Raw genomic sequence first — 27,318 nt, forward strand, 5'->3', positions numbered from 1 at the left:
CTAAGGAATATGATACATAAGGTGTCAACTGGGACTAAAATACAGTAGAAAAATATGGACTATGTGATGACTAATCAATCCATATGAATGGAAAGGTTGTCTGGGGCCTGAGTGATGCATTCTCTATCCTTAATTTCTTTACAAGTATGTATAGATCCCATGTTGTAACAAATACTCCACCATAAATATAAACCCTTCTTAACAAAAGTATTTCTTAGGCATGTAAAGTCTCACACATAAAGTATGTTACTCATACTCCTTTATAACATACAGTACAAATTTAAAAAACCACTTCCACACTCTTCAAAATACTGTAGTCATCAACTCAATTCTATTGCACAAGTAATCCATAAAACTTAAACTAGACCAAGCTTGTCCAACCTGCAGCCCAACACAAATTGGTAAAGTTTGTTAAAATATTATGAGATTTTTTTGCAATTTTTTAGCTCATCACCTATCGTTCATGCTAGTATATATATATTTTTTAGTTTAATATGATTTTATTTAAAAATATGTACAACTGAAGGAGGGATCTGATCATTTGTTAAAAGAAACCAATTTTCACAGTATATATTTGGCCATTTTAGCTTCGTGGCGAATAATAACAGAAAAGGAAGTTTCTGTTCAAATCCTCACTCCAGCACACTCAGCCAGGTGCTTGGCAAGATGACACATTTCCTGGCCTGAAGCTCAGCTGGGAAAAACGTGAAGGATTCCTTAACTCATTGTCTGGGACAAATCCAACTACCTTTTAACTCTTAACAATTGCAAGTATAAAATACTTGAAATTTACGAGATGCTCCATTTAATGGAACAACTCAAATGCTAAAAAATTAGGTCAAGTAATATGCTTTAATATTTTTAAATGTTACTTAAAACTTATTGAGACAAGATATGCAGCACATTCTTGGTATTATAAACTTCTACTGACAACTGCTGCTTGATGGTCAAAAACTTTTAAAAAAGAGAAGAAACCATACGCATTGGTATACAACAATGTCTGCAGGGAATGTCATGTTTTACGTTTTGTTAACTGAAATTGAACCTGACCAAAAAAAAAAAACAAAAAAAAACAAAGGTCTACAAAACCGACACCCATGTCATTTTAAATGATGAGGTAGATTGTTTCCTATGCAGTAAAATGAAGATAACAAAAAAATTCATACAACTTTCAAATCCTCTTAAAAAAAAAGTCCAAGTTATAGTCACTTTCACAAACAAGACATTCATAAACTATATGGTGGAGAGGTCATATTCAGACAGGTTCTGTACTTGATGTATTACTCAGAGATTCAATAATCAGTCTTGGATCAATCAGCTCTCCCCAAAATACAGTGATCTTGCTCTCCTGCATCAGAGCGTACTCCACTACCACGGTTCCATTTTCATTGTGATAAACCAAATCAAATTTCCCAGATTCTCTCAAGGTAGGTAAGGATGAAAGAATTTCTCTATTTACTTGCTGTATCTCTGGATTGCGGCTTAATATTTTTCCTTGTAATCAGAGACATCATGAGAGTGTAACTGGATGTTAGTTTCAAAGATTAAATGCAACCTTTTCTCCAATTTGAGGGGCAGCTGCTAACAGCAGTAACAGATTACAGTCCTTCTGGTGTGTCTCTACCGGATTCTGGAAAACAGTAGATGAATTTGTTACCACTTCATTTAATTGCTGTTGTCTCTGGTTGCCAGTGCTTCTATTTACAACACGGGAAACAGGATGCCCTCATCCTCGACCTCTCCCCCACATGCCCCGTCCCCTAGCTGCCTTCCAAGAAAAAAGGTCCTCTCCTCTACTCCATCCTCTTCCTAAACTGGGGACAGACACATTGGGAGAAGGACCAAGAGCCTGTCTGCCACCATTTAAGCCAGAAGGCTTTCATCCAGCAGCACCTGCAGTCTGTGATGACAGCCCAGGGCCTGGACAACCTCTTCCTGCAAAAAGGCCTACTGTCTTTTAGAAACCCACAGCACACTCCGGGGTGCTCGATGACATCAAGCATTGGTCATCTGACTCTGAACCAGAATCTGAACTAGAAGATGATGTTCCAGAGGTCTTGCCCTTGCTGGGCGTAAGGCTTAAGCCAGGTTTTGTAGCCAGTTTCTCTGCAGTTGTACTTTTGGTAGAGGTCTTTCCTTTGATAACTCAGTTGGTAATTTCTCTGAGGAATTTCTGGCCTCCAAACTGACTTTGCTGGGACCATCACTGATTGATTCATGACAAGACTCAGACTCCGAGGAGGAACTGGGACTCCCATTTGAGCAAACGCTTATATCACCTTTCCTTTTGGTTTTAACAAGGCTGTTTCTAGCAGAACCTTTTGGAGAACTACATCTCTAATTGGCCCAGTCTTTTACTGCCTGTACTTTAGGAAAGTTGAGATTCCTGGCCTTTTTTTCATATTCACATTTCTCCTTTTTTTTGGTGATTTTCTTTTGGTCTCTTTGTTATCATCATCCGCTGTCCCACAGGTTGCTTTATTTTTTCTCTCTTTTCTTTTTGGCTTATAGTCTGATCTGTGACAGCTTTTCGTTCTAGATTCAAGACCTTCTCATTATTGTTATTGTTCTCTTGCCTCTTCCAATGCTTCTTTGAATATTTGTAATCTGGTTCAGTTTCTTCATCCTCCTCTAACTTAAATGTCCGCTTTTTTGCTTTTCTAAGTGATAAATGAATACTGTCACCGTTACTGATGACTACAGAATTCTCAGCAACTCCTCTGTCTTCTAATTTAACTCTAAGGCAGTCATTGTCTCTCACCAGGCGTGCGCTCTCAGTTGGGGGCACGAGCCCCCGCTCCAGTTAGAGGCCTCGGAGGGCCCCAGAACCGACGCCAAAGCGCTGGCAGATGAGACTAATGAGATCTGTGATGACTCGGCATCTGTTCAAGTCAACCAAAAGCCAGGAAGGCCGTACAGTGCAGGGTATCTGCTGGTGGGTATTGAAGCCCTAGCCTAACCGCCTCGGAGGCTGCCATCTTGCTCGGAGCCTGTGTTAGTATATTTTATGTGTAGCCCAAGACGATAATTCTTCCAGTGTGGACAAAAGAAGCCAAAAGATTGGACAACTCTGAGCGAGGCTGAATTTATATGACTATCAAAGTCTGTGTGGAAAAGGTAAATAATGTATTAAAATATGCAACTCTCAAGATGTTTCTGCATGCCAACTCTCCTAATGACAATGGTGAAGAAAGAGTTAGAGCTAAGTATTATAGGTATACGATACTCAGTTTCACTTCTGCATTTCATTACTAACTAGTGGAGGAAGTTCCCTCTCTCAATTTAGGAATCTCCAACCATAATAAATATATATTCTATAGGCATTTAATTATTATAGAGGTTCCCTCTCCTGGGCTGTTTAGGACTGCTGACTATATTGAGACTTTGTGCTACTGGCACTTAATAGAAAAGATTAAAATAAATTAAATGATCTGATTTATTTTGAAGACAGGAAGAAATATAAGAAAATGCTCAAAGAGGAACATTTCTTTGTGGGATAATCTCTCTGAGACACACTGAGAGAGCTTTCACTTTTTATGGAAGTTCTCTAAAATGTAAATGAAACACATCAATCAAGTGATTCTTATAGTCTATGAAGATCCATGTGTTCGTAGAAGGGCTAAAATTAAAGAAGGAGTAGTGGAGTTTAAGAAGAGCAAGGAAGTTGACTTAATGGAAAGTAAACCAGAGTAACTGTAGTTCTACTTATATCTCAGATGGCAACAGTGAGCTATAAATTTAAGATTCTGGCTTCTTGGTGAAGACTGTATGTCATGTAATTAGATATACCTTGCTATCTTCCTAATAGGTAAGAATAAAAACCTTAAAAAGGGAAAAGAAGGTAAAAAAATAAATAAGTAAATAAACAGCTCAAAGAGAAAAGAGTCCATTTCAAAAATCATTAATTTTTTTTTTTTAAAAAAAAGCTTAAATACCTTAGGAAAGGTACTGTTACAAGTATGGAATATAAGAGGAAATGGATGATACAAAAAAGAAATGCAAAATCAAACTGTGGGGGTAAAAAGCTCAACTCTCCACTAATCAAAGCCAAAACATCCAAATTAAAATAGTGAAAAGCTGTTTTCAGCTTATAATATTAGCAAAGAGTAAAATATGGACTTCTCAAGGCCGGTAATATACAATGAAAGAACACTGTCACTCACTGGTAGAAGAAAAAAAATCATAATGTTTATTAAATGTACTTGGCAACATATTTTAGAAGTTCATACACTTTTACCTAGTAATATTACTTCCTAGACATCCTCGCAAAACAGTTCAGGAAATACAAAAAGATTTCTTCTTCAAAGATTCATGGCACAACACTCTATATGATAGAAAATAACCTAAAAACAACCTCAATGCCAAAAATCAAACAACTATTAAATGAATTATAGAATACCTAAAGAATGGACAATCATATAGACATTAAATAAATTTTAGAAGATATTTTATATTTTCTGAAAATTTATGTAATAAAAAAGCAGAATATAAAGATTTTAATACATTATAATCCCAATTAAAACACATACACACAGGTCAGGAGTTCAAGACCAGCCTGGCCAATGTGGTGAAAACCAGTCTCTACTAAAAATACAAAAATTAGCCAGGCACAGAGGCGGGCACCTGGAAACTCAGCTACTCAGGAGATTGAGGCAGAAAAATCACTTGAACCAGCGAGGCGGAGGTTGCAGTGAGCTGAGATCCTGCCATTGAACTCCAGACTGAACGCCAAGAATGAAAGTCCGTCTCAAAAAAAAAAAAAAAAACCACCACCACAAACACACATACGCATTTTCAAAAATTGTTACTTTTAAAGTGGTAGGAATACAAGCGATTGCTGTATTATCCTTAATAATTTTTGGTATTATGAAAATTTTCTACAGTGAAACTGTATCATATCATTACTTTTATCATTTGACATACATACACGTGTGTCTGTGTGTGTGTGTGTGTGTGTGTGTATGTGTATGTGTATATAAAAGCATGAGGACAAGAAAGCAGACTAAGATCTTAGAAGCTGTGGTCAAGAAAAAAAGAAAAGCGTGATGCAGATGGGGAGTTAAGAGGTTCAGTCAAAAACAAAACAAAACAAAAAAAGCTTTGATGGGTCCCCAACGTTCTCAGGGAACCACCCATTCATCTAGTAGAACCAGGTGACAAAGTTAGAGAAATCACTGATTCACAAATCTAGGAAATTTTCTTAAACTAAGTTTCCTCCACCTCCCTGGTTCAGCCTAAGTTTCCTTTATTATTACAACTATAATTCGTTTATTCTTTCCACCTATTATACTGTGGTTAAAATTTACAACTGAAATAAACTCAATCAATTTTAAGAAATGTCTTCTATGTGCAGGATTTGTCTAGAGACTGTAGGGGCACAAAGATGTCTGCGATAATGTCCAAAAAATCTGTAATCTAGAAGGAGAAATAAGAAAAGTATCCTAAAAGAGATAGTCCCTGTCTAAATATATAAAATATCTGTCTTTACACAAATCAATACAAAAAGTACTGAAAAACAGCTTTACAATTCTCAAATAAGATAGCGAAGATAGATTTGAAAATTGCATACATGTAAGATGTCAAGTTTTTAGAATATAAAAATAGCAGCAATTCCCACCTTATTGATTATGAGAATAGCAGATATAAGTATAGCCTATAAGAAATTATAAAGGAGGTTACTGTAAGAATTACCTGTAACCTAAAAGTAACCACTGTTAATATTTTGGTGTAGGACCTTCTAGCCTTTCCAAATGCAAACACACGTGTGTGCATGTGTGTGTATGGTTTAACTGAGATCCTAACATATTCAGAGGTTTACATTCTGATTCCTTTTAACTTCATACTTTTTTGATATAGTAAATATCTTCTAAAATTTAGAACTTGGTAAAAAAAAATGGTCTTGGGTTCAAATCTCAGACTCACTACTTACTATGTGACTTTGGGTAATTTACTTCAACTCTCTAAACTTTTTCCTCTTCTATAATATGGGGATAATAAACCCTAAGGTCTTAGGATCATTGTGAGAATTAAACAGGAGAGTATATGTTAAATTAATTGTACTTTACCTGGCATGTGGTAAATATTTAATGAATACTAGATACTTTATTTAAATGTCTGAGAGATGATTATAAGTAGTTTATATTCTGAAGGACTACTGAAAAAGATAAGTCATTACATTTTTATTTCATAAGCAACATTTAATTATCTTCACTTTATTTTTTTTTTAAACTAAAGGCAAGCCAATTTTGCATTTTGATTTTAGTACTTGAAAGCCAAATAAATGATTACTCTTTCTATGGCTATGATAATAATTCACAAATAAATATGAATCAGCTTAAAAAGCCTGGCCAACATGGCAAAACCCTGTCTCTACTAAATATACAAAAAAAAAAAAAAAAAATTACCAGGCATGGTGGTGCATGCCAGTAATCCCAGCTATTCAAGAGTCTGAGGCAGGAGAATCGCTTGAACCTGGGAGGCAGAGGTTGCAGTGAGCCGAGAGCATGCCACTACACTCCAGCCTGGGTGACACAGTGAGACTCCGTCTCAAAAAAAAAATCTTATTATTACACAGAAGAGTTCTAAAGGACAAGAAGTCATGGGAAAAGTTAGTCTGTAGAGAAGGATAAACACCACCATGAAATCATAAAATCCTAGAACTAGAAGAGGAATTCTAAAGGTAGCTGCTTCACTATCCTACGTTCAGACAGTATATCATCTTTCAACACCTCTCATCTTTCAACAAATACTACTTTACGCTTAAAATTGTTTTTTAATTCAAGAACCTTCTTTTTAAGAACTTACAATATATCATAACTACCGTAAAATTATTCCTACAATCTAGTCTAAATTATTTTTACAATCTAACCTAAATCATTCCTGATAATATTTGCATCCGATCTTATTTTGCCCTAATGAAAACAGTGAACAGCTGCTCACATATGGCTTTATACCTTTTTGAATTAAAGTTAGAAATACAAGAACAGCTGTCAAACAAGCACAGAGCAGTGAGATAAATTTCCCAATGAACATGTCCCTGACAAACATCCTATAGTTAGTTCTTCCTAGCCAAATACCCCAAAACAAAATAAAACAACAACTACAACAAAAATTCAAACTGTACACCCATAGAAGCCAAGGAAGTTGATAATCAGGTTAAAAATAAATAGAAAAAGAATACTTTTATGGACAAATTCCAAGGGAGCAAAACAAAAATTAATGAACTGAGCTACAGACATCAGAAGTATTACTATGAGAGAGGAATTCCGTAGCTCCAGGGGGACTGACAATGTTTTTATACATCTATGAGTCAAGATCCTCTTGCTTGCTCGGTGCCAAGTTTTATATCACCAGGGACAAAAATTCTTTTCAAAGTATTATTTTAGAGAAAATGCCATGAAAAAGAGCACTTTACATTTTGTTTTTTCGTGCTAACAACTCCCAATGTAAAGACAAGAAGTCAGGCAGTGGCAATTGGGCTGGCACCTGTTCCAAATTCTCTGTGGGGTCATACACTAACTTTTCAACAATGTTCAAAAGACACATATTTTGTTTAGAAATCATAAATGTACCAAATTATTAGAGATACTACATATTGCAGGAAAAAAAAAAGTTGAGAAAACCAATCTCCAAGGTCAAGAAGAATTATACATTTCCAAATGCTTCTTTAATAGAGATAAACCAAGATTAGGAAGCAGTAACTGTTAAAATGTGTTCTTAGATCTAAATGAAAATAAGTAAAAGCCATTAGCTTTATATAGTGAAAAGCAAAAAAAAAAAAAAAAAAAAAAAAAAAAAAAAAATCCCATGCTGTAAAGACACATTCTATGAAGATTTTTTTTTTTTAAAAAGAAGTCAAAGTTCCAGTTTCATTATGGTGCCATAAGGCAACTATAGGCTCTCTCCTGTTGATTAAAAAGAAAAACGTCAGACAAAATACAAAAATCTCTCAAGGCCTCTGAAAAGCAATGAAAAGCAGACAGACTGTGGAGACAAGTAAAAACGTGAAGAAGTGCTATGCACAGGGCGAGTGGGAGGGGCTGAATATTCAAAGAAGTCTTTGCTTGTCTTTTCTCTCAGCCTTTCCCCTCTTTCTGTTTTATTTCCATTTTTCATAAGCAAGCTTAGGTTGAAAACATCTAACAATTTCACAGGTGAGAGTACAGGAAGCTAAAAAACTAGATTAGAAAGAATATAAGAAACTATACACCAAAACTGGGCCACTAATTGCTCTTGATTTGTTGGGATTTGTTGCTCTTTAGTAAATAACTTGAGAACCTCACTAAACATATAATAGCTAAGAGGGCCAGATGTTCATAGATGTCATATTTAACAAGTAAAGACATTAAGATGGGAATTATTCAAGTTTAAAAAATATAGGTATCTGAAAAAAACATGAAAAATATTATCAACTTAAAGGTAATTTTTAAAAAACTGTATAGATTTCAATAATTCGTTTAATGGTTACATTCAAATCTTGGCTCAATTTCTAAAATATTATTACATTACAATCACACTTTAATAAGTTTACTATGTATTGTCCTCAGATCTGGCTATGCATGAAGTCAAACCTTATAAATATAATAAATTATCCAAGTAACTTCCCTTAGATTACAAAAATCTATGTCTTAATTCACCTTAAAAATGGTTAACCATTTATGAAATGAGCTTTTAAAAAACTACCTACTTTTGTCAGATGAAGTATAAGAAAAAAACCTCATAAAAAATGGAAACTTAAAATAAGTAACAAAAATTAAGACTCAGATCATGACAATGGCATAAAACCCGCCTACAAAATTCTTCATACCTCATTAAAATATTTTGCTTTTTCTAATTTACCAAATTCCTTGAATAACTTCCCTATTCAAACCAGAAACCAGAAAATGTTTTGAATATTTAAGAAAACTGCTTAGTAACTCCTGCAATTCTTACCAAGGCATAGCAGAACTGGGAAAGATAAAGGAATATGGACAATATAGAAACTAAAAACAAGGAAACTAAAAACAGAGGGAAGAGAGAGGGGATTCTATTGATTGACCCCCAAGCAGGGGAGCTAAGCATATGTTTAACAAGTTTCTTAAGTGAATTTTAAGTCAATCATATGGAATGCCACATAACCAAATGCCCGAAAACTAGAAGAAAGCGTTTTTAATAGTAAAAATGTTTAAATGAGTTTTGATTACTTTTCTTGATAATTTGAGGCATGAGTAATTAATAAACAATTTTTTGTATATGTGTGTATGACTAGTGTCAGGCCTCTGAGTCCAAGCTAAGCCATCATATCCCCTGTGACCTGCACATATACATCCAGATCCCCTGAAGCAACTGAAGATTCACAAAAGAAGTGAAAATAGCCTTAACTGAGGACATTCCACCATTGTAATTTGCTTCTGCTCCACCCTAACTGATCAATGTACTTTGTAATCTCCCCACCCTTAAGAAGGTTCTTTGTAATTCTCCCCACCCTTGAGAATGTACTTTGTGAGATCCACCCACTGCCCACAAAACATTATTCCTAACTCCACTGCCTATCCCAAAGCCTGTAAGAACTAATGATAATCCACCACCCTTTGCTGACTCTCTTTTTGGACTCAGTCTGCCTGCACCCAGGCAAAAAAAGCTTTATTGCTCACACAAAGCCTATTTGGTGGTCTCTTCACACAGACGCGCATGAAAACTAGGACCTTCCTAACATAGTACCTTTTGTATTACATATGTTTGGTGCTTGGTAAAGAAATAAATTAATAGGCAGAAACATGTTTCTCTTGTATTATCTTACAAATAAAACAACAGAAGGGGAAAAAGTGGCAGAGGGACAAGCTGGTAGGAGGTTATGATGGGCAATACAGAAAAAAGTTGGAGATTTGCTGCACCTACCAACCCATCATCTAGGTTTTAAGCCCCACATGCGTTAGGTATTTGTCCTAATGCTCTCCCTTCCCTTGCGCCCCAACCCCCGACAGGCCCCAGTGTGTGATATTCCCCTCCCTGAGTCCACATGTTCTCATTGTTCAACTCCCACTTATGAGTGAGAACATGCAGTGTTTGATTTTCTGTTCCTGTGTTAGTTTGCTGAGAACCTGCACCTTCTGCACACGTATCGTGGAACTTAAAGTAAAATAAAAATAAAAATAAAAGTAAAGAAAAAAGTTGGAGAGTTAGTATTAAACCCATAGATGTGGTCAGGTGAAAAAGGTTACCAATTGTCAGGTCTCTGAGCCCAAGCTAAGCCATCATATCCCCTGTGACCTGTACCTATACATCTAGATGGCCTGAAGTAACTGAAGAATCACAAAAGGAGTGAAAATGGCCTGTTCCTGCCTTAACTGATGACATTACCTTGTGAAATTCCTTCTCCTGGCTCATCCTGGCTCAAAAGCTCCCTCACTGAACACCCTGTGATCCCCACCCCTGCCAGCCAGAGAACAACCCCCTTTGACTGTAATTTTCTTTACCTATCCAAATCCTATAAAACGGCCCCACCCCTATCTCCCTTAGCTGATTCTTTTCAGATTCAGCCCACCTGCACCCAGGTGAGACTTGTTGCTCACACAAAGCCTGTTTGGTGGTTCTTCACATGGAAGCAAGTGAAATTTGGTTCTGTGACTTGGATTGGGGGACTTCCCTTGGGAGATCAATCCCCTGTTCTCCTGCTCTTTGCTCCATGAGAAAGATCTACCTAAGACCTCTGGTCCTCAGAGTAACCAGCCCAAGGAACTTCTCACCCATTTTAAATCCAGTAAGTGGCCTCTCTTTACTCTCTTCTCCAACCTCTCTCACTATCCCTTAACCTCTTTCTCCTTTCAGTCTTGGCGTCACACTTCAATCTCTCCCTTCTCTTCATTTCAGTTCCTTTCCTTTTCTGGTAGAGACAAAGGAGATGCATTTTATCCGTGGACCCAAAACTCCCGCGCCGGTCACGGACTCGGGAACACAGTTTTTGCTTGGTGCTTAATCACTGCAGAACGCCTACCTGATTATTCACCCATATTTCATTGGTGTCTAATCACTGCGGGGATGCCTGCCTTGGTCATTCACCCACATTCCCTTGGTAGCAAGTCAACTGCGGATATGCCTGCTTTGGCTGCTCACCCACATTGCAGCCCAGGGCTGCTGACCCACCCTTTCTCCACTTTCCTGGGGGGCAATCACCCCCCACCCCTTCTCTCCATGTCTCTACCCTCTCTTCTCTCCACTTTCCTGGGAGGCAAGCACCCCCTACCCCTTTCTCCACTTTCCTGGGGGGCAAGCACCTCCCACCCCTCCTCCACTTTCCTGGGGGGCAAGCACCCCCTACCCCTTCTCTCCATGTCTCTACCCTCTCTTTTCTCTGGACTTGCCTCCTTGACTATAGGCAACCTTCCACCCTCCATTCCTCCTTCTTCTCCCTTAGCCTGTATTCTCAAGAACTTAAAACTCTAACTCACACCTGACCTAAAATCGAAGCGTCTTATTTTCTTCTGCAACACTACTTGACGCCAGTACAAACTCGACAGTGGTTCCAAATAGCCAGAAAACGGCACTTTCGATTTTTCCATCCTACAAGATCTAGATAATTCTTGTCGTAAAATGGGCAAACGGTCTGAGGTGCGTTACGTCTAGGCATTCGTTTACAAATCGGTCCCTCCCTAGTCTCTGTTCCCAATGCAACACATCCCAAATCTTCCTTCTTTCCCTCCCGCCTGTCCCCTCAGTCCCAACCCCAAGTGTTGCTGAGTCTTTCCAATCTTCCTTTTTATGGACCCATCTGACCTCTCCCCTCCTCCCCAGGCTGCTCCTCGCCAGGCCGATCCAGGTCCCAATTTTTCCTCAGCCTCTGCTCCACCACCCTATAATCCTTTTATCACCTCCCCTCCTCACACCAGGTCCAGATTACAGTTTTGTTCCGTGATTAGCCCTCCCCCACCTGCCCAGCAATTTCCTCTTAAAAAGGTGGCTGGGGCTAAAGGCATAGTCAAGGTTAATGCTCCTTTTTCTTTATCCGACCTCTCCCAAATCAGTTAGCGTTTAGGCTCTTTTTCATCAAATATAAAAACCCAGCCCAGTCCATGGCCCGTTTGGCAGCAACCCTGAGACGCTTTACAGCCCTAGACCCTGAAAGGTCAGAAAGCTGTCTTATTCTCAATATGCATTTTATTTTATTACCCAATCTGCTCCCGACATTAAATCAAGCTCCAAAAATTAAATTCCCGCCGTCAAACCCCACAACGAGACTTAATTAATCTCGCCTTCAAGTTGTACAATAACAGAGTAGAGGCAGCCAAGTAGCAATGTATTTCTGAGTTGCAATTCCTTGCCTCCACTGTGAGACAAACCCCAGCCACATCTCCAGCACACAAGAAGTCCACACACCTGAACCGCAGCTGCCAGGGGTTCCTCCAGAACCTCCTCCCCCGGTTGTTTGCTACAAGTGCCAGAAATCTGGCCACTGGGCCAAGGAATGCCCACAGCCTGGGATTCTTCCTAAGCCGTGCCCCATCTGTGCGGGACCCCAGTGAAAATCGGACTGTTCAACTCACCTGGCAGCCACTTCCAGCACCCCTGGAACTCTGGCCCAAGGCTCTCTGACTGATTCCTTCCCAGATCTTCTTGGCTTAGCGGCTGAAGACTGATGCTGCCCCATCGCCTCGGAAGCCCCCTGGACCATTACGGAGCCAAGCTTGGGGTAACCCTCACAGTGGAAGATTCCCAGCCATATGAAGACACCCTAGCTGGACAATCAGTTCTCGTTAAGAGTCTGACCCCTCAAATTCTAAAACCTTGATGGACCGGACCCTACTTAGTCATCTATAGTACCCCAACTGCTGTCCGCCTGCAAGATCCTCCCCACTGGGTACATCGTTCCAGGAAAAAGCTGTGTCTGTTGGACAGCCAGCCTAATCCTTCCTCTTCCTCCTGGAAGTCGCAAGTACTCTCCCCTACTTCCCTTAAACTCACTCGCATTTCTGAAGAACAGAAATAACCCTTATGAGCCTAATACATCCCTTCAGTCTATTAGGTCTGTTCATCCTTACCCTACTTTTTACAACAGGACTTTACGAAGTCACCCCTACTACTTGGACTGAGCCCCAAAAACTAGTCATCCCTACTATCTTCTGTCTAGTCATACTCCTATTCACCATTCTCAACTACTCATAAATGCCCTACTCTTGTTTACTCTGCTGGTTTACACTGTTTCTCCAAGCCATCATAGCTGATATCTCCTAGTGCTATCCCCAAACCGCCACTCTTAACTCTTAAATAATCTTTGCTGGTGGGGCTATGCTGAACCTCCTTAGGCACTCTCTAATTGGATTTCCTAGGTCCTCCCAATTCTTAGTCCTTTAATACCTGTTTTTCTCCTTCTCTTATTTCGTTTAGTTTTTCAATTCATAAAAAACCGTATCCAAGTCATCACCAATCATTCTACACGACAATGTTTCTTCTAACAACCCCACAATATCACCCCTTACCACAAAATCTTCCTTCAGCTTAATCTCTCCCAGTCTAGGTTCCCACGCGGCCCCTAATCCTGCTTGAAGCAGCCCTGAGAAACATCGCCCATTATCTCTCCATACTACCCCCCAAAATTTTCACTGCCCCAACACTTTACCACTATTTCATTTTATTTTTCTTATTAATATAAGAAGACAGGAATGTCAGGCCTCTGAGCCCAAGCTAAGCCATCATATCCCCTGTGACCTGCATATACATCTAGATGGCCTGAAGTAACTGAAGAATCATAAAAGAAGTGAAAATGGCCTGTTCCTGCCTTAACTGATGACATTACCTTGTGAAATTCCTTCTCCTGGCTCATCCTGGCTCAAAAGCTCCCCCACTGAGCATCTTGTGACCCCCACCCCTGCCAGCCAGAGAACAACCCCCTTTGACTGTAATTTTCCTTTGCCTACCCAAATCCTATAAAATGGCCCCACCCTATCTCCCTTCGCTGACTCTCTTTTTGGACTCAGCCCGCCTGCATCCAGGTGAGATAAACAGCCTTGTTGCTCATACAAAGCATGTTTGGTGCTCTCTTCACACGGATGCGAGTGAAACCACTATGTAAAAGTATACAAAGTCTATACATAACATGCCTTACATTATATTTCCTAGCCCTGATCTGAACAAATAGTTGGGACATAAGTTCAAACCATTTTCTCTGATCTCCTCTGATGGTTAGCTGACAATAAAGTTTTTGTATACATGGAAATAAAAAGCCTCCTCTGCCAAGACTGGCTGAAGGGATGCTCCAAATGTTTATTAAATGAGAGGCAAAGAGATAAGATATCTCTGGGTCAGAAAGCTCAGCAAACTCATATAAGCAAACTTTAAAAGCAGTTCAGATTCTGTGTCCTTAAGTATAGACCAGAAAGTAAGCTCCCCCATGGGGAAGAATAATCAGTGCTGGCCAGAGAACAAAGATGTTGGGGAAAGAGGACTGTTACTCATGTTTTGGTTTGAAGGCAAAAGGTAGGAGGCCAAACCTCTGATAAAGAGTAAAGAAGGAATTAGAAAACAATCCTTAAAACACAGTCTTAATGGGTAATATTTAGAAAAGAAAAAAGAAAATCTAACTTACATCAAAGTTTGTCCCTGAATGTTGAATGTGCTACATATAATAGCTGGGGGTATGAGTTTATTGGTACAGAACAACTAGGGAATTGGGCCCAAAGTATGTCACAAGAAAATTCTGGAAGGAGAACTTGCCTTCAGAAATTGGACATGTATCTCAGGTACAGAGCGAGTTCAATGAGATAGGTCAAGCAAGTCTCAGAAGTAAGCAAGCTTATGTGGTTAGATCACTGGGCAAAAAATGACTGTCTCAGGGTAGAAATTATCTAACTGTGCCATTTTTATAACTTAGGGTAAGTGTGGGGCCCACGTGTTACAAGTGTGTATTTATGGTTAACAAGAGTCAGGCTGCTATAACTAGAGTTGGTAAAAGTTTTAATATCTAATATCCATTAATTTTCTCAATTATTTATTCACTCACTGACTCAGATATATATATTCATATTACTGCATGGCTGTGTTGAATGCTTGGTCTGGCTCTAAGAATACAAAAATGAACAAAACTGACATGGTCTCTACATTGTGGAGCTTACAGTCTGGAAGAAAAAAAAAAAAAAACATTAAAAAATACACTAATACTTAAATTAAGGACTAGACAAAAAATTATACAGAATACTACAAGAGCCCATGACAGGTCTTGAGGGTCCTCCTCTAAGTCAAGGATAGCTTCCTAAAAGATCTGACATTTAAGCAACAATATGAAGAATGAGTAGGAGTTAGGCAATTAAAGAGAATGAATGAGTTTGTACCATGTAGAGCCCCTAATACTAAATTTTAATTTGGCTTGTAGAAGGAAGAGAGGCGTGTGAGAACAGAAAAGTCATGCTGAAGGACCAGACGAGAGTTTTACTCCAGATTCTAATCTAGTAAAAGAGGCCAATTTTAGCTTCCCTAATCTGCGACTTGACCAATTATTGTTCTCCCTTCTGGCTTCCTTTCCCTGTTGTCTCCAGAAAGATATGAAGTTGTGCACAGCGATCCTGATACCACTGCAAAGAAGGTTGCATATTAATTAAAAGTTATCAGATAAGAAAAGCCACAGAGAACAAATTCGGCATATAAGCACTACATTGGCCTAAAATCTGATTAATTATTTAATTAAAAAATCTCCTAGCCCTTCAAAAATACTTAAAGGTTCAAAATATATATTATACCTTGGTCAGACTGTGATGAAAATTGGAACTTCATGTTTGGTTTTCCTCCCCAAACCGGCAATCCCAGTCAAACCATAAGAAAACATCAATCAAACTCAAATTGAGAAGCATTCTACAAAAGACCTGACCAGTATACCTTAAAATCATCAAGGCCATCAAAAATAAGAAAAGAAATTGTCACAGCCCAGAAAAACCTAGAAATATGACCACATGTAATGTGAAAATCTACAAGGGATCCTCAAAGGACATTACAGGAAAAACCAATTCAATCCAAATAAAATATGGAGTTAGTAAACTAAAGATGTATGTACTGGAGCATATAAAAACAAGTATCAGGGACAATATCACAGTACCTTGGGCCATGCTGTACCAATCTGACCAGATAAATTTATAATGACAGTGTGATTTATGGTGAATGCTTGTTTTTGCTCTGGGAAGTACTGGAATCTGGATAGTTGAGGTCAGTCATGCCAGCACTGCAGTACACCAGAGTGACTAACCTCCAGTAAAATTCTGGACACTAAGACTGAAGTGAACTTCTCTGCTTGGTAGTGACTTCACACCTGTTGTCACACATAGTTGCTGGGAGAATTAAGTGTGTTCCCATGTGACTCCACTGGAAAAGGACATCTAGAAGCTTGTACCCGATTTCTTCTGGACGTTACCCATGCACCTTTTCCCTTTTATTTTTATCTGTATGCTTTCACTGTTAACAAATCATAACCATGAGTCTAACAGCTTCTGAGTCCAGTGAGTCCTTATAGTGAATCATCAAGCCTGAGAGTGGTCTTGGAAACCCCAATGAAGACAGATGCACAGACAGATAGGTAATAAAATTACAAACAAATTAACAGTTCTCCAGAACTCACACCTCCCCATACTCTCCATCTACATTCAACCCAGGACATTAAAGAAAACTTTATACCAAACCTTTAAACTTACCCTTAAATTTATTTCAGGCCTATGATGGAGTTCTCAAACATCTACTGCTAGTTTTCAAATTAAGTTTAATCAATCTACCTACTTTTCCCATTTTAGCATCATACTCCATTTTACTTTAGAGCATTCCTCTTTCTATAGGATCAAAACCAGAAGACATTTCATTCTTCTTTTTTTTTTTTTTTTTTTTTGAGACGGAGTCTCGCTCTGTCGCCCGGGCTGGAGTGCAGTGGCCGGATCTCAGCTCACTGCAAGCTCCGCCTCCTGGGTTCACACCATTCTCCTGCCTCAGCCTCCCAAGTAGCTGGGACTACAGGCGCCCACCACCTCGCCCGGCTAATTTTTTGTATTTTTTAGTAGAGATGGGGAACTTTTTTTTTCTAAAAACATATTTAAAACTGCAAAGCAGTTCTCTAAAGAGTACATGAAATCAGACAGCAATTTTAACATAGGACATGTGAATATGTCTTATGCTGTGGCATGGCTGTAAATCATTAAATATAGGACTTTCAAAAATGGACAAATAGGGACCTTTGTTTCTGATCATAGAGTAAAAAAGATAACATTTACTTTTCTGTCTTGCTATGGTTTGGATACGATTTGTTTGGTACTGCCAAATCTCACTGAAATTTGATCCCCAATGTTGGAGGTAGGGCCTAGGTGAGAGCTGTCTGGATTGTGGGAGTAGATCCCTCAATGAATGGCTTGGTGCCATTCTCCAGGAGTGAGTAACTTTTCACTCTTAGTTCCCATAAGAACTGGTAATTGAAAAGAGCCTGGCATCTCTCTCTTGCTGCTTATCTTGCCATGTGATCTCTACATGCAAGCTCCCCTTCACCCTCTACACAGTGAAAGCTTCCTATGGACCTCACCAGAAAGATGCTGGTTCCATGCTTCTTGTACAGCCTGCAGAACCATGAGGCAAATAAACCTCTTTTCTTTATAAATTATCCAGCCTGAGGCATTCCTCTATAGCAATACTAAATGGACTAAGACATATCTGGGAAGAAAAAAAAAAAAACTAAACTAAAAGAAGCAAATAAAATATATAAAGCATCAACTTTCAGGACACTGAACATCTGAATGAAAGACAATGACCCTTGAGAGAAGAGAAACCAGTAAGATAAGCTCTATGACTGCACCCAACTTATTGACTGGAAAAAGTTCGTAGGTCATAGCAAGGCAAACCTTAGGCAGAACCTAAAAACTCCAAGTTGAGAAGACAGAGCTAGGAGTATGGGGAAGTCAAAGTGGCTAGAGTTTGCAGGGTAGAGTACTGGAGATAATAAATAAAGTTCCCAGGGAGAAAACCTTTAAAATCTGCAGAAGGTCTATATATATGTGTGTGTATATATATATGTATGTGTGTGTGTGTGTATGTATGTATGTGTGTATATATATATAAATAAAGGCATGGAGAACTTAATGGGCAAGAAAGAAGGAAGGAAGAAGAAAACAGCTCCCCTGTACAGAGACAGAGGGAGGGGGATTCAAACAAAGAGAAAACCCTGTGTATGACGGAAAAGTGGCTGCCAAATATTGTTATAAGTGCATACACATGAAGAAAACACACAAGACCAAAGAAAAGCACCTAAAAAGAATAGAGGAAGTAATACTTAAAGCTCACAAAGGGCCAGAAATAGTGCCTCCTCTCAATAGCCAGAGTAGAAACTCATAATTCATAGGGCATTAGGTAGAATACTAAAAAGGGCCCTACCTCAATAGAGGGGAAAAATTAACCCTATTCAAAACACTGCCTTAGTCCCACCTCAGAAAATTTAAACACAAGACTCAAAAGGATCAAACTGTTACCAAAACACTAACCACACCTCAAAACTACACTCAAAAATATTTTTGTAAATACTAAAATCTTTATGAATATTTAAAAAACCCATCTCCCAACAAGATAAAATTTACAACGTCTAGAATTCAATCAGAAATTACCAGGCACGCAAAACCCTGCTCTAGTCCCCAAGACCATGGTTTCCTTTTACAAAAAGAAAAGAAAGAAAGAAAAGAAAGAGAGTAAAAGAAAATAACTTTGCAACTGGAAAAAAAAATGAACAAGCATGCAGAGAAACAGAAAAATATACCCATAAGGAGAAGCAGAAAAATCAATAAATTGAAACTGATCCAAAAATTACACAGATGATAGAATTAGTAGACAAGGACATTAGAAGTTATTATAAATGCATTACCTATGTGTAAATAAAGGAAACATTGAAAACAGTAAGTAAAAAAGTATAACATTTTAAAAAGATAAAAATCAAACTTCTAGAGAAGAAAACTACAATGTCCATAATTTTAAAAGGCACTGAATGGAATTAACAGACTAGCCATTTCAAAAGGGGAAAAAGGCTACTGAACTGGTAGGCACAGCACTAGATAGAGATCACTGAAAATCAAACAAAAAAAGTAAAAAAGAAGACACAACCTCCATATATATGTGTGTAATTTGAGTCTCCAGTGAGAGAGGAAAGAGCAAACACTAAATATTTGAATAAATTTTTTTTTCAAATTTGACTAACACTGTAAGCTCATATATACAAGAACATGAATAAACCAAAAGCATAAGAAACATGAAGAAAACTACCAAGAAACATGATAACCAAATTGCTTAAAACCAATGATAAAATGTTAAAAGCAATGAGGCGCGGGGCTTGGGGAACATACTATACAGACAAGACAAAGAAAATGAAGAAAGCAGATTTCTTTTTAAAAAAATACAAGACAGAAGACAGTAGAGCAAAACCATTAAAGAACACAAGGAGGGAGGAATGTCAACCTAGAATTCTTTATTCAGTTAAAATATCTTCCTAAAACAAAAACAAAATACTTTTTCAGATATTAAGAAAAAAAAAAACTGAAGAAATTCATGACCAGGACACCTGCATTACAGGAAATGTTAAAGTAAGAGCTTCAAGAGGAAGGAACATGATACCAGATAGAAACTTGAATCTACACAAAAGACTAAAGAGAACTGGTGAAATGGTGACTACATTGAGTACATATAAAGATCACTTTTCCTTAATATTTAAATTCTTCAAAAGAAAATACTCTGTTTAGTGCAAAACTGATGATAATATGCTTTGAAGTTTACAATATATATAAAAGTAAATGTATGACAACAACAGCACAAAGGCCAGGAGGGAAACAACATAAATATATTGTTCTAAGGTTCTTACACTGTACACATGGTATAATAACACTTAAAGGTAGACTGTGATAATTTAAAGATGTCCCAAGGGAAATTCTAAAATATATTGAACTAAATGGAAATGAAAATACACATATCAGTTTTGTGTGATGCAGCTAAAGCAGTGCTTAATGAATGTTTATGGCTTTGAATGCCTGTATTAGAAAACAAGAAAGATCTAAAATCAGTAACCACATATCCCACCTTAAGAAACCAGAGGAAGAAGAAGAAATTTCCTTCTGTTTGCATAAAACAAACAGAAGGAAAGAAATAACAAAGATTAGATTAGAAATAAATAAAACGGAAAACAGAAAACCAATAAAACAAGGCTGGGTGCAGTGGCTCACACCTGTAATTCCAGCACTTTGGAAAGCGGAGGTGGGCAGATCACTTGAGGCCAGGAATTTGAGACCAGCCTAGCCAACATGGTGAAAACCCTTCTCTAGTAAAAATACAAAAACTAGCCAGGCATGATAGTGCACGTCTATAATCCCAGCTACTCACTCTAGTGGCTGAGGCACGAAAATGGCATGAACCCAGGAGGCAGAGGTCGCAGTGAGCCGTGATCATGCCACTGCACTCCAGCCTGTGCAACAGAGTGAGACTCTTGTCTCAAAAAAAAAAAAAAAAAAGAAGGAAAAGAAAGAAAACCAATTTGAAAAGATCAATACAATTGACAGACCTCTGGCCAGCTGACCAGGGAAAAGAGAGAGTAAACACACATTACCAATATGAAAAATGAAAGACTGGACACACCACTGATACAGCAGAGATTAAAAATATAAAGAAATACTATGAACGACTCTTTGGCCATAAATTCAACAACTTAGGTGAAACAGAATTCCTGAAAAAATACAAACTACTAAAACTCACTTGAGAAAAAAAACCAGATAACCTGAATAGTCCTTGATTTAGTAAAAATATTAAAATTTACATAAGCCTTCCAAATAATGAAAATTTCAGACCCAGATGATTTCAGTGGAGAACCTATAACGGAAAAATAATACTAATTGTACACAATTTTTTCCAACAAATAAAAACTAAAGAGAATATTTCCCAACTCATTTCACTGTGCCAACATTATCCTAATATCAAAAGCAGACAAAAACATTCTAAGAAAACTACAGAACAATATTCCTCATGAACATATATGCAAGAATCCTCAACAAAATATTAGCAGACAGTATTCAGCAATGTGTAAAAGGAATATTCAAATGGAGTTTATTCCAGGACTACAAGACTGATTCAACATTGAAAATCAATTAACATAATTCATATTGACAGACTAAGAAACACCCTAAGATTATCTCAATAGATAACATAGAAAACATTCAAAATAATTTAAGATCCATTCATAATTATAAAAAAAGAAAAGAAAAAAAACACCTCTCAGCCAGTTAGAAATGTAATGGAACTTTCTTAACCCAATAAAGGACATTTTAATTAAAAGGTAACATCATACTTAATGATGAATGGGGATCAGGAGTTACTGTTTAACGAGTATAGAGTTTGTTTGAAAAGAAGTAGTTCTGGAGATGGATCCAGTGATGGTTGCACAACAACGCAAATTCGCTTAATGATGCCACACTGTACACTTAAAAATGGTGCATTTTATGTTATGCATATTTTATCACAGTAAAAATAAACAAACTTTCCCCATATATAGTTCTCAAAACTTCAAGTTATAGTTAAAGTTTCTAGAAGACTACGGTTACACATAGAAATAGGGTTAACCCTGTCTAGGGGAATAAAAATGCATCAAAGATCTAAATGTAAGAGTTAAAATTATAAAACTCTTAGAAGGAAAAAACAGAGTAAACCTTAAAGCCCTTGGATTTGACAACAGTTTTTCAAACGTGACACCAAAGGTACATTCAACAACAACAACAAAAAGATACTGGACTTAATCGAAATTTTTTTTTAAACTTTTGTGCTTCAAAGAACCCTATCAAGAAAGTGAAAGAGAAAACCAACTGAATGGAAAAATATATGTGCAAATAACATATCTGATAAAGGAATCATATCTAGAATACATAAAGAGCTCTCACAACTCGATAATACAAAGACAAATCATCCAATTAAAAAAGGAAAAGGATCTGACTAGACATTTCCCTAAAGCAGATACAATACAAATGGTCAATAAGCAAATAAAAGGACACTCAACATCATTAGTCATTTAGGAAATGAAAGTCAAAACCACAATGAGATAATACTTCACACCCACTAGGATAGCTATAATAAAAAAGACAAATAATAACAAGTGTTAGCAAAGAAGTGGAAAAAATAGGAACTCTCTATATACTACTGGTAAGAATGTAAAATGGTACAGACACTTTGGAAAATATCTAGAAGCTCCTCAAAAGGGTAAACATAAAGTTACCATATGACTCAGCAATTCCACTTCCAGATATGTACCTTAAAGAATTAAAAGCAAGTGTTCAAACAAAAACTTGTACATGAATGTTCACAGCAGGATTATCATAATAGCCAAAAAGTAGAAACAACCCAATTGTCCATCAACTGATGAACTGATAAATCAAATGGGCTATATCAACACAATAGAATATGATCTGGCAGTTTAAAAAAATTAAATACTGATACATGCTACAACATGCATGAACCTGGAAAACCTATGCTAAGTAAAATAATCCAGTCACAAAGAGCCACATATTCTATGATTCCATTTATATAAAATGTACAGAACAGGCAAATCGAAGTGATTATCTAAGTGAGATGGGCAGGTTGGGAGGTGGTAAGTACAGGGCACAACGTTTCTTTTTAGGATGGTGAAAAATCTTTAAAAATTGACTGTGGAGATGGTTACTTGATTTCATGGATATACTAAAGACCATGGAATTGTACCTTTAAATGAGTAAATTGTTTGGTATGTGAATTACATCTAAATAAAGCTGCTACCCAACAAAAACACATGGTGTGATGGCTAATTTTAGGTGTCAACTTGACTGAATAAAGGGATATCTAATAGCTAGTAAAGCATTATTTCTGGGTGTATCTGTGAGGATGTTTCCAAAGGAGAATGGTGGGAGTCAACGAACTCAGTAGGGAAGATCAGCCCTCAATGTGGGCAGGCACCATCCAATCAGCTAAGAGCCCAGACAGAATAAAAAGGCAGTAAAAAGGCAAAATTTGCTCTTTTTCCTGGAACTAGAATATCTTTCTTTACTTGTCCTTGGATATTGGAACATTTGGTTCTCCAGCCTTTGGACTCTGGGACTTATACCAGCAGCCCCCTGGGTTCTCAGGCCTTCAGTCTCAGACTGAGAATTACACCACTGGCTTCCCTGATTGTAAGACTCTGGGTCTTGGACTGAGTCGCACTACCTTCTATAGGCTTCCCTACATCTCCAGCTTGCAGGCGGCCTATGAGGGACTTCTCAGCCTCCATAATTGTGTGAGCCAATTCCCCCAATAAATCTCCTCTCCTCTCTATCTATCTATCTATCTATCTATCTATCTATCCATCCATCCATCCATCTACCTACCTACCTAGCTATCTACCTAGCTACCTATTTATCTACCTACCCATCCATCCACCCACCCATCTATCCATCCATCTACCCCATTGGTTGTTTCTCTTGAGAATCCTGACTAATACATATGGAAAGACAAAAGAACTATTTCTGAAAAAACAGAACTACCATAAACCGCTTCACAAAATACCCACTCAGCCATTCAACTAACATTAAGTTAGTTGTTATTATTTGCCAAGCACTAGGGATACAAAGGTACACAAAACACAATTATGTCCGCAAGGCATATATGTGTATTTGGAGTTCATGTGTATGAAGGGCATGAGGTGTACACATTACAGGATCTTTGGTAACCGAGAGGTCATAAAATAATTTTTCAGGCAGATGGGAGGACAGCATGTGCAAAAATATGAAGTGGTTCAACAAGACTAGAGCATAAAGTGAGATGAAAGTAGAGGAGGAGACTAAAGAGCACAGATTTCATCCTAGAGATGATCAACAGGCAGTTAGGCTGATAGACTTTAAGTTATATTAGTAATTTCTTTTGGAAAGATTACACTGTGAAGTAATGGGACCAGTGAACTAAAGGGAGATCAAATGAGTGTACAATTACTTCATATCTGCATATAGTAAAGTGATGAAGTGTGGTACCACAAAAGAACCACATTAACCCTACTAGTGGGTACTAGTCTTTATGTAAATTATTATCTCCTTTAGTCTATATGAAAATATGTACCTATAGCAAACACTCATGAAGTATTTACAGAGTACTGATCAAATGTACAAAGAAGCAAAGCATATGCCTCTATCACAACTTCAACATTATTTCTAAATACCGAACAAGATAACCATCAGAAATTGCAAATTAAATTTTCCATTTACAGCCTGAGAGGAAGGCTATTTGATTTCACCAAAAGTTAATCAGGATCAGAGCTGAGGACAGGAATTGATGATCCTTCCAGTAACTTTTGCTATCTCTCCCATTTTTCCTCCTTTATAAAAGCCCAAGAAAAGTAAGGTATAAAAAGAAAAGTGAAATGAAAGAGTTAAACTTCTGAAATATTTAAGGAGATTAAAACTACAATCTTAATTTTGGCACTATTTCCTGGTAAAAAGTAATCTACTTTCCCAAATGTGCTTTCCTGTTCAATTGCTATTACTTAAAACTATAAAAATGCACAAGAGAAGTTGGCAAGAAAGACTGGGATCTTGGGAGTGATAGAAGACACTTTTCTGTCTAGACAACAAGAAGCAAATCAAAAGAAACCAAATTTAAAAGCCCTGCCAAGAACCAATATGGAATTAATAGCATTTCCACAGGTTATACTATTTATTCCAAAAAAAGCAATCTTTAATAAAGCATCATAGAAACCCTCAATGTTTGAGCCTGTAAAAAAATAAAATATAAAATGCAGTACTGAATTTAAAGAATAAAAACTAAAATGAATTTCTTCTAATTATCCTAAGGGCATATGAAGAATAAAATATAATTATAGTCAATTAAACTACTTCACTCAAACCTTTGCACCAGAAATGTACTGCTAATGAGCTCATCCTATGAAACTCAACTGACTGTCACATTCTGATGTTCTAGGCTCATCTAAAAAGGTGCCAGGTGAAAATATAGTAGTACCTTTTAAATATGTAATTAGTGAAAGTTTTTTGATTATTCATATAATTAAGAAAATTGCTACATTTTAAAACGGGAGTAAATAAGAAATGTTTATTTAACTAATGATATGTGGTATACACTCAATTTGATAGCCAACGACCTCTAAGTTTAACCTGGATCGGAGCTTACCAAGGGGTTTGGTGTTATACAATTAGTCCTGAGGCTCTGGCTGCAGTTCACTTTACAAAACTGGGTTCACAAGAAAATGGAGTACTACCTCTCTAATGGTTTATACATTAGCTCATTGTGAACCAAATGTCCAAATTCTGAAAACTAGAATCTAAAGGCAAGATCAAAAAGTATAAAGATGAATTACTTCCAAATAATAAGGAACAACATAAAACGCTACATAAAATGAAATAAGAAAGCATGGAGATGAGGGGAGGCAAGTGTAGATGCATGAAAGAATTAAACTTGATGATACTCAATTTGTATATATTTGGTTAAGAACGCCACTTATCACTGATAATTGTTATGGTGCACATAGGGAAACTTATCATAATGATAATATATGAATACAAACATTAAAAGCACTATTTTTTTGTTTACCTTACTAAAACAAGAATTTTTAATAGTAGACAAAAGCAGCAAAATATTTCCGCAGAAAACATAAAAGACTTCTTTATATCCTTCCAGAGTAGATAGCATAGTACTATTACAGGCATTTTTATTCTAAAAATGTTAAATTCACTCAACATGGATTAGAAATCACAAAAGAAATCAGCTGCTCTATAAAATATGAAAAATCTAAGTGTTTCATGAGGGTAATAATAGACTTTATTGTACTTTGGTAAAGAAGAAGGATGAGAAATTCATTTTCACATATATCTGAAATTTATCATTTAATATGGGGTTTATTCATGAAAATTACAGTTATTCATTCACTCAACAAATATTGTCTGGGTATCTACTATGTGCTATTCATATGCTAAGTACTAAGGATATAAATAAAAGGTAAGAACCTACTGTCATGTACTGTAAAATCCATTGAAAGTAATGGCCCAGCTATACCCGTTTATCTAAAACTTTAACACTTTTATAGGAAGAAGATATATAATTCATAATTATTTTTCATTTTCTAAAATCTGCATTTATCTAAAGATTATTCACTATCAATTTCTGATAATAAAGATCTATCCAAAAGTTAAGAAAATAAATTAGTGAAAAGTAAAAAGAAAATAATCAAAGTGAAAATGAGTTCCTGCTTAAGGTTTTTATAATTTTAAATTTTTATCATATATCATAAATTAGAATAACCTTTCTGAAAACAAAAACTTGATATATGTCACAAGCTTTAAAAATCATACATTTCAATCTTATAATTTTATTTCTAAAAATCATAAATGCAAAGATTTACACACAAATATATTTATAACAATGGTATGGAAAAATAGACAAAAGCCTAAATATTTGAGAGTGAAGGAGGATCAACCAATTACAGTTTATCCATATAAAAGTCTTTGGTGCAGTCATTTAAAAAGTTTTGCCAACAAATTTTAAAGTAAAATGTTTACTATATAATTTTAAGTAGAAAAAGCAGAATATAAAACTACATATATCTTAAGATCAACTACATCAAAATATACAAAGAAGGCTAGGTGCTGTGGCTCACACCTGTAATCCCAGTACTCTGGGAGACTGAGGTGAGTAGATCACCTGAGGTCAGGAGTTAGAGACCAGCCTGGCCAACAAGGTAAAACCTCATCTCTACTAAAAAAAAAAAAATACAAAAATTAGCCAGGCATGGTGGCACGTGCCTGTACTCTAAGCTATTCGGGAGGCTGAGGCAGGAGAATCCCTTGAACCTGGTAGGTGAAGGGTGCAGGGAGCTGAGATTGTGCTGCTGCACTCCAGCATAGGTGACAGAGTGACACTCCATCTCTAATATACGTATATACATACACACACACACACACACAAAATCTTACAGGAACTGTAACAAAATGTTAATAGCTGTTATCTCTGGATAAGAAAATTGGAATTTCACAATGTATATTAGCATATTTCTAAATTGTAAGGATTCATGCTGTAAAGAAAATGCATTTGACCTTAATGTCACTGTAATCACCATTCAGAAGCTCCAAAAGAAGGAAACATTACATTTAAGTAAGTGGCTAACACTTGTGGTCTCCTAAAGTTAGTAATGTATTAACATTTATATTTTCACTGGCAATATTTCCATCCTAGCACCTTTCTAGCAAACTTAAATATAAGTAGGCAAGTGTGATTTGGAAATTTTAACTTTATGCACTAAAATCTTTTCTGAAAACATGCTAAATGCCCATTATACTATTTCTTAAATGTCGATAATTAGCC

The 27,318-nt window shown here is 36.9% G+C and overlaps 1 protein-coding gene and 1 pseudogene across 11 annotated transcripts in view; both read right to left on the reverse strand.

The window, feature by feature from the left end:
• Positions 1-27,318, reverse strand: part of SPATA5 (spermatogenesis associated 5) — a 405,297-nt gene that overhangs the window by 314,307 nt on the left and 63,672 nt on the right. The gene's annotated exons all lie outside the window — the stretch shown is intronic.
• Positions 1,256-4,502, reverse strand: LOC103884610 (annotated as a pseudogene).

This window comes from Papio anubis, chromosome 3, assembly GCF_008728515.1.
Source record: "Papio anubis isolate 15944 chromosome 3, Panubis1.0, whole genome shotgun sequence".
In the NCBI taxonomy this organism is placed as follows: Eukaryota; Metazoa; Chordata; class Mammalia; order Primates; family Cercopithecidae; genus Papio; species Papio anubis.